Here is a 16,976-nt window from a genome sequence, read left to right as displayed (position 1 = left end):
ATCTAATAAATGGAAAAAAAACGTCTAGAATACATTTATTGTTTGTGGCAGTTCATTTTTAATCTTCCTTGGATTTATTGTTTAACAGATAATTATAGTAAAATTAAACCCATAGTGAAAAATGCAAGAAGGCATAGCCATAGCGTGGCTATACTTTTCACGCTCCTGCTAGAGAGCAGTATGGGTCCTGGCGGGTGCGTCTCGTTGCAGCCGCATTCCCACAGCACAAGGGGAATGCCGCCTAATACTCACCCTACCTCAAAGCACCCGCAGGGTCCACTCCTGCCCGGAAGCAAACTGGAACCTCCCGGGCGCATCTCGTTGCAATGGGAATGCCGCTGATCACTTACCTCCTCCTATGATGCCTGTTGTCCACTGACAGTGGCCGGGTCTGTAATCATTAGAGAAGCCGGCCGCTACAGATAAGAACCGTTTACGTTAGATCCGGCCCGATAATACGCCCAAGGATTTTATTTATTCTTACTTAAGTTCTGCGTGTTGGGTATTTTAGTTTATCCTGACAATACCTGGGTGAAATAATCTTTCCAAATTAGAACATCAGCCAAAATATTGCAGTTCATTTTCCAATCATTTAATTTCAAATTTATTTTTTTTGCAGTAAACAAACCCCTTAATGTAATAAAATATAAGATTTTAATGTGGATTTCAGTTGTTTTAATGCAAGCATGATTCATGCATTCTATCAAATTGCAGTAGTAGACCACCTGTCCATTAACATTTTTCCTTTGCCAGTTTACAATTCTGGTTACGTTGGGATTTCTGCATAATGTACATTGATTATACTTTGGATCTCTTAGTTATGTACTTCCTGCGGGATCAACTAACTGACTAAATAGGAAATTCTGTTCATGAATATTGTATTTTCCCATTTAATAGGCTGACATTGTTTATGGCTGTGGTATTGTTTATTTTATGATAAAAGCTGTGATTTTTCTTGTTTATTAAATTGCACATGAAAGTTTAAGGACCCTTCTTTAATTATGATCATTAACATTTTCTATTTATTTACATGTACAGCTGTTTATTTTTAAAAATGACTAAGAAGTTAACTCTTAATAAATCATTTGCAGCTGCAGCATAAAATGTCCTAAGATGCCGATGCCTAGTTTTGGACATACAACTTTATCAATCATACGTTGGCATTATGCTCACATACTGATATATTTTCTTTTACATTCTATTCTGTAGCGATACTGCGAGGTTGTGAGAGGACATAGAAACTCAGAGGACATTAAATACAAGTGGTCAGCTCGAAGGTGGCAAACTCCTTAAGCTTAGGCCTTTCCTTGTTTCTTCCCTTCTATGTATAAGGGATATGATAAGACTATATAAATACATGCTATGTTTTAAATAATCTTTTTTAACTCTGGTTTTTATTCTTTGGTACTTGAAGAGTGTGACTTCTATTACGCTAATCATAAGAAATGACTTTGGAAGCCATTTTGATGCTTGACAAGAACACCATTGGTTGATAAACACTGCCTCGTCCACCTTCAATGTTCAATGTTTAAAGTTGTAATAAATAGCATTTGCTACAAAATATAACTCCTTCACAGCTCAGGTAGTTATTGTGCACTCAGCCCAAGGTCAATCCCCCAAGTGTTAAACTTTTAAAATAAGCCAGTGTACCTCTAGACCAATCGGGAAGGGATTCATGACTGCTAGACTATGCTCTCAAGTCAGTTTCTTAAATTGGCCACCATTGATATTGGTATTACATGTGCATTACTAAGGGAGATTGGACAACATTTCTGAAGTCTACAGGGAGGTGGAGGCTCACACTTTTTGATTCTTCATACAAGAGACATGTCTCAGATCCATGACCAGTCTGAACTGTCCACCCATCCTTGTTATTTTGTTATGTTGTGCAGTGCGGTTTTATTTTATTTTTGTTTGTTGTCACAGCTGCGGGAAGTACCTTCCAGTGCAGGGATATAAAGCAGGTAAGAGTTCTTGGTTATCAACTGGAGGGGTTGTTTGCAGTGGCTGGAGGAGAGTACAAACATGCTGGCACTTAAGTTGTTCTATAAAGCGATGTCCTATGCCCTTTGCAAATATACAAATTTGTCTGTCATTCTTTACGTTTGAGGGTCTTGAGTTGAGTCATAGTAATGTGATTTATTTTTTAGAATTTAAGTAAATTACTCTTAACCAGATATAGTTTGCAAAAAAAAAATATGTTAACATTCTAACCTATCAAAGCAAAATGTTTCTGTCTGAAGGACATTCATTCTTTTAAATAAGGGTTGGAGTTTTATGCTGACGATGGATATATGTGGAGAGTATTCTCAGCTTGATTCCAAAATTGTGGAGACATCATTTAAGAAAACACAGGAAAAATTCCAATTGTATGGTACATAAACTACAGTAATATAAATGGAGGAAATAATCCTACTTAGGTGACCCAGAGCAATGTCCTGCTCTGGTGTGAAGAGGGTGAGGTGGAACAATCCCCACCCAAGGATATATGTAGAAACCGGAAAAGTTGTAGCAGCTGTATGGATGGATACCTCACAGATAGGTATATTTAAAAGGTACTATATTTTTAAAACAAAAGGCTGACAATAAGAGCTATTAAATGCATTATAGAAACAGTTCTGTGGCTAAACAGATTGAACAAGTCCTCACTTTACGCGTTACGTCAAAGTTTTTTTTTTTTTTTATTAATGTTAGTGTTACCCAGAAAGGCAGCTTTCCCAATCTTGTCCAAAAGCTGTTCTTCCTTATCATCAATGTTAGGTGATTTGTAGCATTTACCAACAACCAATAATTGATTTTCCCTCTTTTGCCTCAAGCAGATACTCACACATTTTCACCATCATGTACCACTTGCTTAAGAGTTGACTTTAACGCATGGTTGACATGCAAACATACCCGACCACCTATCCCATTTTTTCACTTCTTCCTAAATAATGGGCAACCATCTCAGTTATCTTCCCAGTAGTGTTTCATCCCACCATGTTTCTGTTAAGGCTAGTGTATGCTATTGCCTCTAGATCCAACTATACTGTATGTACATTTTTTATTATATACCTCCTCTATTCTAAACTCACCTCTCCCAAATATCTTTTCAACCACCCATGGCTGTGCAAAATCCCATTTCCTTTCTGTTCTATCGTCATTTGGAAAATGTCTGTGTCCCTCCTCTCCATGACTAGTTAAAATATCCATCATTCAAGCCATCCTATCATCCAGCACAGCAGACCCTCTTCAATTTAGGCTTCCAGCTATATATTAATCTTCCTCATCTTATGTTGACCTTCCATTGTAGCATGTGGCATAGTTAATATGTCTGAAAATAGTACTGTAGAGGTTGTTTTCTTCAGTTTATTTCCTAATTCTTTGAACACATTCTTTAAGACCATCCATCCTTTGTCAGGTGGGCCATCTAATCTGTGAACCAAATGGTGGGAAAATACACCTATCAGGGTACTGCAAAATACATACATAATATGTATATTTTGCACTACACTGATTTTTGGTTCATCGGATTATTTTTTCTCAAATTGTTTACATGTAGAAAATACGTAAATGCTGAAAGGCCATATAAATGAATTTTGGACCACCCAAAGTAATTCATTTTTTTTTCAGACAAATCAATTCAGACAAAGGAAATTTTTTTCGCCATGTACAACTTTACTGATAATCCATGCGCAACTAGCATTGTGAGAACAACAGGTGCCCAAATTTGGATGTACAGTTTAATGTTTTAATGTTTTTCAATAACAGCTTTCACTTTGTGTTGGTTGAGATTTAAAAAAAAAAATTGTAGTCAAATTGTACGCCTGCATTTTCTATAGTGTACATATTGGATGTGTGTATTGAAGACTTGAAAGGGTTACACTTTATCCATTCCTGTATTACAGCAATGGAAACACGTCAGCAGAATCCCAAGTTACTAATTAGCTATCCTGCTTACAGAGAGACACTGATGGATTTTTGCAGTTAATTAAACATGTGCAGTAGTAAATGGAAATGAGGGTATATGGATGTTCAAGGTTATATAACTACATCTAGCAGAAACAGCACCAACGGTGTGAAATGCTTATTTTTATTGTTTCATCTGATGGTAATGCTGACCGTTGAAAAATATAAAAAAAAATAACAAATCCATCCATATTAATCCCTTTAAAAATGACACCAAAATGTGCTCAATACTGAATCACCCCAATCACCATCAATTCAAGGACTATTGAAAATGTATTGAGAATGTTTGATACAGTAAACACAATGTTATAGGATCATCATACAATATGTGAATGAATAAAAAGATCAGTAGAAATTATCTCCAAGATAGAAATTACAAAGTGATAAACACAAACCCAGTTTGTGCAACATTTGCCTATGACCCCTTTTGGAACCGATTTAAATTTGGTATTTGAGAACTTCCTCCAACATTGGAAAGCTAGAGAAGATCAGTTTCCTTCTCCAAAATGACTTTGCTTTTTCCAGCTCGTGTGAAGATTTGAAAATTCTTCTTCTGTACAATCTAGATGGATGTGGGTGGGGAGAGGGGGAAGAAACAGGAGGTGTTGATTGAAAAGGGGAGAATGATGTTAATACAGAGTTGAGGGAATTTATTGGATAAGTGGACTGCATTAGTTACTGAGTTGAGTGGTAGGATTCCTGAACAAGAATGTCTTTAGGGAGTGCTTAAAGGAATACAAACTAGAGGAAGATCTGACAGAGTGGAAGTGCTTTCCAGAGGATTGTTAGATGTTAGGAGAGGGGCTGGAGTATATTTGTTATGTAGCGAGGACAGGTGGATTAGAGAGAGTGGTAGTAAGGGCTTTGTAGGTCAGGATGAGAATTTTGAAGTTATTTCTGCTGTAAATGGGGAGCCAATGATGGGAGTCACGGAGATGTGCAGTAGATATGGAACAATGGTTAAGGTGGATTAGCCTGACAGAGGCATTCAGGATGGACTGAAGGGGGGAGAAGCGAGAGAGAGGAAAACACTCTGTCTTTATAAACTCTCTGCTTGACCCCCTTAAGTCTGGATTCCGCGCTGGTCATTCGGTCGAAACAGCTGTGACCAAAGTATCCAACGATTTAATTGCTGCTAAATCTCGCGGCCATTACTCTATCCTAATTCTCCTTGATCTTTCTGCTGCCTTTGACGCTGTTGATCATCAACAGCTTCTTCGCATTCTCTGTAATGTTGGTCTACGGAATACTGCTCTCTCCTGGTGCTCCTCCTACCCCTCCCAGCACTCTTTCAGTGTTTCTTTCTCTGACTCTGCCTCTTCCCCTCAACCACTCTCTGTCGGTGTCCCCAAAGGTTCTGTCATTGGTCCCCTACTGTTCTCTATCTACACTGCCTACCGTGGTAAACTCATCAGCCTCTTTCGTTATCATTTCTATGCAGGTGACACGCAAATCTACCTGTCCTCTCCGTATCTCTCTCTGCCCATCTTGACTCGTGTCTCTAACTGCCTCTCTTCGATTTCCAAATGGATGGCTGCTCACTTCCTTAAACTCAACCTGTCCAAAACAGAACTTCTGATCTTTCCTCCCTCAAGTGTTACTACTCCCATGTCTGTCTCCCTCTAAGTCAACGGCGCTACCATGACCTCTACCTCGCAGGCCACTTGTCCAATTTCAGGTCTCCCATTCAATGTCTCACTAAAATCAATGTAGTCTTCAAGTCATCTCAAAATATCACAATCAAATCAAACCTAATTAATTAGATTAGAAGGACAGACAGATAAATGTACAGACAGTAGGATAGATAGACGGACATTCTACAGCTTTCCTATACTTTCTGTACTCTGCCTATTGACCATTATTTCTCATTCTGAAAAATCTATTTATTTTGTAATATTTTTCATATCATGTTCTCCTTTTCCATCCTGCAAGCTAAGCATGTTAAAACTCTTTGCATCCAATAAAAATCCTTTTCCAAGCTCTTCCTTATGTATGTTCATCCATTTAGAGCTCTGTTCTCCAATATATTTTTAAACAGTCTGTGTTGGCACTGTGTAACCTCAGCAGAACCAATAAATGGACTAAACATAATGTGAAAAGCACCCAATTTCTGCAGTGCCATTGATGTTCAACACAGACATATAACATATAAAACATATAAAATATGAAAGCATGAAAAGTTCAAACATTTAAGCAGTAGGTCTCTAAGAAAGTTACGCAGAAACAAAAAATCTAACAAAAAAAGCTTTTTGGATAATGAATGGCCAAAGTATTCTCTGCCCATCAGACTTTGCAGTAATGTCTCCATTCTTTTTACGTTTGCCTTTTGTATTTTGTTGATCATCTTTGGAAAGGCACAGAAATCTTTCCCTTTTTATTTCCATTTCATTTAAACTTGTCCTGGGATTGTGTATTGATTTTCAGATCGCAAATGATAGTATTTGCTAAATTTATTTCATAAAATCCCACACATATTTTCATCTGACTGATTTTAACTTAATGGAAAACCTCTTCTTAAAAAGATTCTTCGTTCGATGACTCGGTCTTTAAATCTGTCTTTTGGAGCAGAACATTTTCATTTAGGTCTGCTAATGGAAACAATTGTACTGTATCGAGTGTAAATTTGCCCACACTGAGTGTATTGCATTTTTATATCTTTGTTTAGCATTACAATAGTTACAATAGTTGTATCAACAATTACTGGAACATTTAACAATTTAATTTACCTTGTTATTAAAGGATGTTAATTTTTAAAGGAAGCTCCGTACGGGGGAACTATAAATGCAATGTGTAGATAAGGCTATCGGTTATACTATGTCCTTTTTTTAGAATAATAATAAAATAAGTAGCTTTTTCAATGTGTCAACCCTATTTGTTCTCTTCATAACCTGCAGTCTTTCCCCTTTTGTTAAAATATTATCACTGACTGTGAAACAGGTGTGTAATGGAGTTTGGTTGTCAACGTTCTACCAAAACCTCACCTGCAGTTAGCTTGATTTATAAAAACCCTGAATTAATCCTTTTGCTTCTGACATTTCTAACCTTGTACAAATAGTTTCTTTCATGTTTTAATTAATAAAACTAATTGTGAGCTGTGCAGCTTTATTTATCAAGCTGACGGGTGGATTGCAGCTCCAATAAACCTCTGCTATTTCCCTAAATATATGCTCATCCCTCTTATAGAACAGGAACAAGAGAATTGGACAAGACAAGTCGCTGATACGGTTAGAGCTCACTGTGAAAGTTGGCTTTGAATATTTTTTTTTTTTTATTGATCTTATTTAAAAATGTATGATTACATAACGATTTTTTTTTCTCATTGTACTTAACAACTTTACAGGAACGTTACAGGACATTGTAAAATATTGTTAAAGAATTACTAAAATCTTCATTGCTATTTCAGATGTAACTTTTGCTCAGAACTAACATTAGACAGTCAAACAGAAATAAACTCTGTTCCGGACTGCCTAATGTTAGTTCTGTGCAAAAAACTACCTCTTTCAACAGCACGGCGTGCTGGCCATAGACGTAATCAGTTTCTACCCTTGCAGACAGCACTGTGAATGTGCCTCAGAGTAGAAGCCTGTAGGAGTGTATGTGAGTGGCTCGTCCTCCTAAATGTCTACTGTAGAAGTTGTCCACTCCTTCCCTCATGCAATCCCTCCCAGTCCCCCTGCGTGCTCCATCAATCATCCTTTTTTTTGTCCTCTCCCTTTGACCACCACCGTTACTCACACCACACATTTAGTCTTTAACAAATCCACATCCAATTATATTGAAGCCATTTTGATGAGGCTCTCACTTTCTTTCTTCTGCCTTGAGGTTAACTATAGTTAGTCCAACAATACAGCCACAATTTAAATTCTTTTGATGACACAAATATCTCATTTTAATAAGCACATATTCACACACACTTACCATCTACTTACCTTCTTTAGATACTGCGTAGTAATTAATAATTAATTGTATTTACTATTTACTCTTGTTTACTCCTTAACCAGCCTAATGGAAACAGTAAATACAACTGTCTAGGTAAAACCAAAGGAAACCAGTGATCTATTAATGTGTGTATTTCCAGAAACCTTTTTATACCCTCTCCTCCCCACCTTTGCTACTATTGATGTAACTCTATTCATTAAGTTGTGCAGTTCCTGTGCACTCTTACATGAAGTAATATCTGCTACAGAAACTGACTAAAGCACAGTTAGATAAACAAGTCTCTCTGCAACAAGCAGAAAACTCAGCTGTTTTTTTTACCTTGGAAAAACTACTAAATGTATGTATGGATTAGTCAAGTACAACAAAATATTCTTTAAATGATTAAATAAATTAACTTGAATTTCCTTTTAAAGAATATTGAGTGACAATGAATCAAGACAAGCATGTCAATTATTTTTGTTCTAGAATTGCAATAGCTATTTATAATTTGTTCTATGACAACAGCATGATTTAGAATCTTATATCACGGTGACAAGTCAACAAATCAGGCGTACTCTCTAGAAGTAACACATGCAGAATGTTACAGCATTGATTTCTAGAGAATGACATTTGGTTTTAGCAAAAGGTGAAATGACTTAATTATGGCATGAATTTCTACATTTTACGGCCATCAATTGTTTTCCAAATTGGCAGGAAAAACCTGCTTATTTGATTGTCAAGCCTGTCATTTTAATTAACCTCACTTGTTATTCTCTCCATCTGATTCCGATTGTCCAAACTTCCATAAGCAAGGAAAATTGTACAATTTTTTACGCCTCTACCAAAATACTTTTCATGAGCTAAAGAAAAATGTATTACTAACTTGATGAGTTATAAAAAAAAATGAACTGAAATGTTTATGATAAGCTAACTTGAATAAATATATATCATTTAAAATGTGTCATTGTTTTTGGCCAGGGTTATTCTCCAGAGAGACTAGGACACATTGACATGGGTGCTGGGTAAATAAATAAGTAAATAAGTCATGTGCACAAAATAAACTATGCTAATACCCCAGCTTATACAAAAATAAAATGACATGACAAATTTTAACACAAATATGGATCAACATAAAATTATATTTGTAAAGATTGTGGAACTATGAGATATCGTAACTGGGCAAATCCACTGAAATAGAAATGATGGCGCCACCTAAGCTACTGTACACTTTCCCCACTGTCATTCTTTTGTTTTGATAATAATTACTAAAAACTTTCCAGATTGCGATAACATGATATTTGAATGCTCATAAAACAATGGTACATACATTGGAGACACGTGTTTCTTTAGGAAGGTGAGCTGGGTAGACCTAGAAGGTCATGAGATCATGCTGTTAAGACTTTATTTCCTATTTTTAGAGAAGTCCAACAACTTTACGAAAATGAAGGTAGACCTTAACTCATTAGTTGACACATTATAAATACAGTGGGAATCCACTAAGGAATTTTAAAAATGGAATAGACTTGTGTATTCGGCTTCAAACTAATTGCAATTTGTACTGATTTTGGCCAACTGGTGGGTCGTTCAAATTCCATAACTCCGAAGCATCATAAGAATGTATCAGAAAGCAAATGACATGGACAGTGGATGAACAGTTTCATTTGGGAAGGGGAGAAAGAGAGAAAGAGAGAAAGAAAGATCAAGTTATTAATAGTAAAGAAATAAACCAAGGGAAAGCTGGACTGAATACTTAAAGTACGCAAGAGTATGCTCAAAAATAAACAAATGCTCAAAATCATGAATATTGACTGCATGTGGACCAAATTTGACTTGATTTGCTTTATTATGGAACTCCCTCACCGGTTCCAGTAGACTCTCACCCAGTTTCCATTGTTTAAAAAAAAAAATCATTGTAAACTCACTTCTTTAGGAAGGCATACCAATTAAACTGGTGACTAAGTTTTCCCTTATTAACCCACATTGCTTCCTCTCCTGCTAATGGGTCATCAAAAAAATTAAATAACACAATTATGAACTCTTCTTGCAACCTATTTTTCACATTGCATGAAATACATCTTACCCTTACCTCATGTATCACTTTACCCCACTCATCATATGCACCCTCTGTTTCTGTGTATCTAACTCATATAGTTACAAATACTTGTCTGTACTACAAAATATACATATAAATATTATCTATGTAGTTTGCTGTCTTTTAGTATGTAGAATACTTTTCCTCAAATTATTTTATAGGCAGACGAGTTATAATGCTACAGGAATAGAACTTGATCAACCAAATAAAAAAAAAATTTCAGCTGAATTGATTCGGCCAAACGAAAATTGTAAAATAATTTCAACGTGCACAAGTGTAAATTGCATTTAAAATTCTAGGAAAAAATGTCCATCCATGATTAAACAGCTAACACAGATCAGATGAGCTGTGATGATGAATATATATATTACAAGAAGTGACTGCCACACTTATATAAAGTACTTTAGTGATGAAAATGCAGTAAATATAATAATAAAATATTGATGGACTTCTCTTGAAGTGTAGAAAACCCCAAAGCTTTCCTCAATAAAATCTTCAATAGATATCAAAGTATAAAAATAGAGGTTGTCCTGTCAGGGAAGACACTGGAAGAAACTGTGCAACAAAATAATAGTGAAGATATTTGCCAAATGGCCACTCACAATGTGTAAAGAATAAAAGAGCCTTCAGTATGTTCTATTCACAGTCTGGAGCTTGATGTATCTCGAGATAAGGAAAGACAAGGTGCAATCCAATGAACTATCAATCAATCAAAGTTTACTAAGCAGATTTATTGTCTTACATCAAGGTCTTTATTAGCAGATGTAGTATGTCACCATAAGATAGGTCATATGCGTTTCATCCCACCCAGTGACTTCCTCAAGGACAATTCAGTGTTGTTCATACAAAGTACAAAGTGCATATAACCCCTTTCTCCCTTCCCCAGTTCTTAAATACTCCTTTCCCAGCCTCTGGCTGTCTTCTGATAGGTTATTTAATCTTCTCAGCTGTATTCAGTGAAGTCCGATTTATTTATTGGTTCTGCCTTTTCTGCCGTCACCACGCTTCTGAGTGATGACATCATGCGTTCCACACGTGTGTTCCACCGCGGTCGTCTGATCGTATCACTATCTTTTATTCGATGACATCATCATGCCCCATGCGTGATGACCTTTGCGTTCCAATTGCGTTCCATTCGGCTCCGTGGATAGTTCATATAAATTTAGTCTGTAAGGGTAGTATCACCGTAAAAGAAGATAGACGGGGAAGATATATAGGGATGTGTTTTCATTAATGATAAATACATTTTATTATTAACCCCAATTCTTTATTTAAATGTTTAATAAGAACTCAATAAAAAGCTACCTTATCTGTACCCAGATTATTCAGAAACAAAATGTTTGTGATGGATACCTGAGTGATTTCAAGAATACTTTTAAAAAAATAATTAAAAAAAATAATATTTTTTTTTCTGAACAATTATTTTTGAATACCAATATTAATCACATTAGATTATACAAATGGTAATGTACACATGTATATCCATAACTATGAACACACACACATATATATATATATATATATATATATATATACATATATATATATATATATATATATATATATATATAGATATAGATATATATACAGTATAAATATAAAAAAAGGAGTGGGGGGGGGAGGGTATACCTACCCACATATGTATAAAAATTATGGGATAGAAAAAAGGGGCATCTGGATAGAAAACAAGATGCTAAAAATACATATTTTTTAATACATAATAGATTTTTGACATACACCAAAAAAGGAAGAAGAAAAAAGGTGTGTGAAACCTGATCTTAATAATAGATTAATCTAAAAAACACCGTAAATCAATATCAACATTAAGTCACTCTGGCTGTAATGTTTTAAGGGTATTAATCCAGGATGTTTCTCGCTGTGCCAGCTTTCTTTATTAAATTACCTCCCCTCCAATTATTCTCCACTTTTTCTAAACCTATACAGTAAAAACACTTCCAGTTAAATTTGAGGCAGGGGACTATGTGTTTGTTAAAAAAATATTCTGATGTTGTTTTGGTGATCTAAAATGCGTTCTTTTAATTTTCTTCACGTTCTCCCTACATATTGTTTACCACATGGTCAGTGGAGCAGATATATCAATTTTTTTTTTGTCTCACCGTTAATATTTGATTTTATAAAAACATTTTTTTTGTTATTAAACTTTGAAATTATTTCACTCTAAAAAGTCTCAGCATTCTGCAGGCTTTGCACCTGCTGCATGAATTAAAACCTTTGTCATTTTTATTTAAAGTGCATTTTTGTACATTTTTAAGTGCGTCACTTGGTGCCAAAATGGTTTTAAAATTCTTTGCTTTTCTAAAAATGACAGGTGCTTTTTCTGGGAGGACTTTACCTAACACGGGGTCTCTTAATAGTATTTCCCATTGTTTGTTTAAAATTGTCCTATTTTTTTGATGTTGTGTGTTGTATTGTGTTATAAAAGCGTATTTAAAATCATTATTGCATTCCTTGTCTTTTCTTTTCTTTCTTATTAAATAATTCCAATTTTTTTTTATTTTTTTAGCTTCTCTCTTTCTAAAGGGTTCTTTTCATATTTTTTTTCTATTAACTTATCACATAAATATTTTGCCTGATGTTGATAATCTAGATCCTTTGAACAATTTCTTTGAATACGAACCAGTTGGCTCTTTGGTATAGAGTTTAGCCAGTTTTTGTAATGGCAACTTTTCTTATGTGTAAAATTGTTCCATTCTGTTTCTTTAAAATAACACCTAGATTGGATCTTTAGATCTTCTACATAAAAAGTAATGTCTAAAAAATGTATCCTCTCAGTATGAAATGTGTGTGTGAATTTTAGACCATAATTGTTAAAATTAATAAAAATTTAAAAAATTCAGTAACTCACTAGCTGTGACCTTCCAGGTTAAAAGAATATTGTCTATAAAACGTTTCCAGAGGACCAGGTTTGCTACCCAGCCATGCCCCCTCCACACAGAGCTGGCCTCCCAGTCTATCACGTATATGTTGGCATAGCTGGGGGAATATGCACTTTGTACTTTGTATGAGCAACACTGAATTGTCCCTGAGGAAATCCCTGGGTGGGACGAAATGCGTAGGACCTATCTTATGGTTACATACTACATCTGCTAATGGTAAGTGATGTAAGTCAATAAATCTGCATTGTGTACTTTAATTGTTTAGTATTTCATTGGATGGCACCTTGTCTTTCCTTATCTTGAGATACACCAAACTCCAGATTGTGAATAGACCTGCATCCACTATACTGAAGGCTCTTTTATTCTTTACAATTGATGTAATTGGACATGGAAATTGTTGGATAAACAAACCATAACCCTCATGCTTTTCATGCATGCTAGGTACAAAGATAGGTTAGAGGCATAAAAAATATTAGGCATGAGCACAATGCAAAATTTTTGTTCTGCCAAATAATTTTTTCAGAAGACAGAACATTTTTCAGGACTACCAAATTCGACTAGATACCAGTTTGGTTCGTTAGTTCGTTCCTGGCTAGGTGACTACCATCAAATAGCGTTTTTATTCAACTTAATTGTTCAGTTTGTTTTAGTTATTACAAACTAAGAATAAAATTAGAAAGAATGCAAAATGTGAATATTTTGTATTGCTGTGTGATATACTTCCTGATGGCACAGACTTGATTTGGGACCTCTGTACACGTAGAGGTTAATAAACATCAAAACCCACTGGAGCATGTAGAACATTTCTTTCACTTGGCCAATCTAGTGTTGAGAATAAGTGGAACCTTCTGCATTTGAAAAATATATAAGGTCATTAGTAATTCAGCTTTAGTAATTGCCATTTACCAGCCACTAATTGGTTCTTGTCTTATATTGCAAACCTTGCTGCTTTTATTTTTCCTCTAATTCAATTATTTTTCTATATAACTCCTAATTATCTCTATTTCTGAACAGAAAAATACCAGTGAAACATAACTAGTAAATCGGTTATTTGTCCTCTGTATGTGATCAATTTACTTCCAAAGCTCATAATTATGTATAAATAAATCTATATGTCTCACATTATTTGACTATCCTTTCTAACAAGGAGACATAGAAACATAGAAACATAGAATATGTAATAAACATTTAACTCGCAAGTTGGAATAAACTTGGAATGAATAATAACATTAATAACTAAAAATAACTCAAAATAACTTAAAATAATAACTTAAAAACCGAGTGTAAAGTCAGAGTCCACACTCCTTGCTTTCGGCAATTCAATAATATTTATTAATAGAGGCTAATTAAACAAATAAAGACTCCATATACATTTGAAATAGGCTAGTATATGTTGCTACTAAAACTAATTATTGACTGAATGGAAAGTAGGCTAAATTAACATAGTAAAACAGACAGACGCGTGATACAGTTACCACTCCATTGATCATCAGCTGAGAGTAAGAGAGAGAGGGTGTGTATAGTGGGGAGAGGGGAGAGAGAGAGAGAGAGAGAGAGAGAGAGAGAAGGTGAAGAGAGGTAATTCAAAGAGAGAGAAAATGTGCTATTCACAGGGCTTTAAACAGGTTAGGCCCTCCTTCTGCTGGACACACCTCCCTTAGTCAATCCCTTAGGATGTAACAGAACCAAAGTGCCTCCTGGGGGAAAGAGGATTGCATTGGAGGGAATAGAGGAGGAGTTTAAAAACACATCTAAAAACACATGGATTTCAAGATCAGAGACAACATGGGTTTACTTCAGGGAGATCATGCCAAACTAATCTTATTGATTTTTTTGATTGGGTAACTAAAATTATAGATCAGGGTGGTGCAGTAGACATTGCTTACCTAGATTTCAGTAAGGCTTTTGACACTGTTGCACATAGAAGGCTTATCAATAAACTGCAATCTTTGAGTTTGGATTCCAATATTGTTGAATGACTGGCTGAGTGACAGGCAACAGAGGGTTGTAGTCAATGGAGTATATTCGAAGCTTGGGCTTGTCACCAGTGGAGTACCTCAGGGATCTGTACTTGGACCCATTCTCTTTAATATTTTTATTAGTGATATTGCAGAAGGTCTTGATGGTAAGGTGTGTCTTTTTGCGGATGATACTAAGATATGTAACAGGGTTGATGTTCCAGGAGGGATAAGCCAAATGGCAAATGATTTAGGTAAACTAGAAAAATGGTCAGAGTTGTGGCAACTGACATTTAATGTGGATAAGTGCAAGATAATGCATCTTGGACGTAAAAACCCAAGGGCAGAGTACAGAATATTTGATAGAGTCCTAACCTCAACATCTGAGGAAAGGGATTTAGGGGTGATTATTTCTGAGGACTTAAAGGTAGGCAGACAATGTAATAGAGCAGCAGGAAATGCTAGCAGAATGCTTGGTTGTATAGGGAGAGGTATTAGCAGTAGAAAGAGGGAAGTGCTCATGCCATTGTACAGAACACTGGTGAGACCTCACTTGGAGTACTGTACACAGTACTGGAGACCATATCTTCAGAAGGATATTGATACCTTAGAGAGAGTTCAAAGAAGGGCTACTAAACTGGTTCATGGATTGCAGGACAAAACTTACCAGGAAAGGTTAAAGGATCTTAACATGTATAGCTTGGTGGAAAGACGAGACAGGGGGGATATGATAGAAACATTTAAATACATAAAGGGAATCAACACAGTAAAAGAGGAGACTATATTTAAAAGAAGAAAAACTACCACAACCAGAGGACATAGTCTAAAATTAGAAGGACAAAGGTTTAAAAATAATATCAGAAAGTATTACTTTACTGAGAGGGTAGTGGATGCATGGAATAACCTTCCAGCTGAAGTGGTAGAGGTTAACACAGTAAAGGAGTTTAAGCATGCGTGGGATAGGCATAAGGCTATCCTAACTATAAGATAATGCCAGGGACTAATGAAAGTATTTAGAAAACTGGGCAGACTAGATGGGCCGAATGGTTCTTATCTGCCGTCACATTCTATGTTTCTATGTTTCTATGTTATCAACAACCCAACTGATTTTGCCTGGTGAAAGGCCATGTGCTTCACAGAAGACTCCATTATTGCCTAAGGGTAGAATGGGGGCTTGAATCCCTGTATTAGAACACAATAACACTTCATTTGCATACAGTTTGGCTGTTAAACACATCCCCTCACTTATTACAGAATGTGACGGCAGATAAGAACCATTCGGCCCATATAGTTTTCCCAATTTTCTAAATACTTTCATTAGTCCCTGGCCTTATCTTATAGTTAGGATAGCCTTGTGCCTATCCCACACATGCTTAATCTCCCTCACTGTGTTAACCTCTACCACTTCAGCTGGAAGGCTATTCCATGCATCCACTACCCTCTCAGTAAAGTAAGTACCTATTTTAGCGTTAAACATGAGTAGTATAAACAAAGGATATCAGAGTATAGTACAAATTGTCATAGAGTACAACTGAGTGATAACCTAAACTGATAATCTTTTATGTGGGAGATGAATAGCTGTACGTTTCGGAGGTACATGCCTGGTAGTGTATTTATTAGTGTAAGGTCATGCAAATGCAGGTTAAAGGTCTAGGATGCTGGCTGTATGGTAGCCGTGTTAATAGAACACCAATAGGTTTCGGGTAGGATATGCTTATGCAACCTTGTTCCCACTAAGGTGTAGTGAGCAGGAGAATGTGTATCCAAATTAGTTGCCCCTAATCAAGGGGGTAGTGGGGGGAAGGGTGGAGGGGTGTTTCACCACATATGTTAAAGGTGGCAGGCTTAAGACTTCCTTAGAGGCTTTAACATTACTTACAAGTATGCATATGCCTGATTTAAACTATGTGCTCCATGAACTGAGTAATATGTGTGTGTTACTCTTCAGGTATAACAAACATTATTAAAAACAAAATTAAAGAGAGGAACTAATGCCAACTTAAATAAACAATCTTGAGACATTAAACCTTAGGGCTAGTCAGCCCTTTCTGGTTCTTCCACTAGTTGCAGATCCAGTAAACAGGTTGCAGTCTGGTTCATGGTACCGATGCTTGTAATCCTCTTGTCCTAGGGACAAAGGGAGTGATGTTGTTAGGGTCCGAA

Source organism: Pelobates fuscus, chromosome 4 (genome assembly GCF_036172605.1).
Source record: "Pelobates fuscus isolate aPelFus1 chromosome 4, aPelFus1.pri, whole genome shotgun sequence".
In the NCBI taxonomy this organism is placed as follows: domain Eukaryota; kingdom Metazoa; phylum Chordata; class Amphibia; order Anura; family Pelobatidae; genus Pelobates; species Pelobates fuscus.
This window is presented reverse-complemented; position numbering follows the sequence as displayed.